The sequence below is a fragment of the Triticum dicoccoides genome, chromosome 4B (assembly GCF_002162155.2).
Source record: "Triticum dicoccoides isolate Atlit2015 ecotype Zavitan chromosome 4B, WEW_v2.0, whole genome shotgun sequence".
NCBI classification, from domain to species: Eukaryota; Viridiplantae; Streptophyta; class Magnoliopsida; order Poales; family Poaceae; genus Triticum; species Triticum dicoccoides.
This window is the reverse complement of record NC_041387.1, coordinates 665,320,081-665,320,659: the sequence shown is the minus strand read 5'-3', so window position 1 is coordinate 665,320,659 and position 579 is coordinate 665,320,081.

Here is a 579-nt window from a genome sequence, read left to right as displayed (position 1 = left end):
ACTTGCTACTTGTCCGTCTCTAGTCGCCGCTGCAGCAGAATATTTCAGTTATACATGAGATGGATCAGATCGGGGAAGTACAAGCACGGGGCACTTGTTGGTGCTTATCTGGTTCGTGTTAAGTGTTAACATGGGAGTAGAGGAGCATGTAAAGGATTGGGATGCTACCTGCATGGGGGCGGCCGGGTGGGTGCCGGTGCACGTCAGGATCAAGTCGATCCAGATCAGAGGTATGTGCAGTTCGGCGGCGGCGGCGGCGCACGACGCATACAGAAGTTGGGGTATTGTTGCAAAATTAAGTTGCTGCTTTTAGTCGGAGGGCGGGCGTGTAAGTGTAAAATTACCGCAAACTCTGATAATTCGTACGATTAAGATCGTGGGGGTGAAAAGATATATATATATATATATATATATATATATATATATATATATATATTACAAAATACACTCTTCAAAAAACACATTGAAAAATGTCGAATGAGTATTTGAAAAATGTTGAATAGGTATTAAAAAAATATGGAATAAGTATTTGAAAAATGTTGAACAATTATTTGAAAATATTAAATACGTATTAAAAAT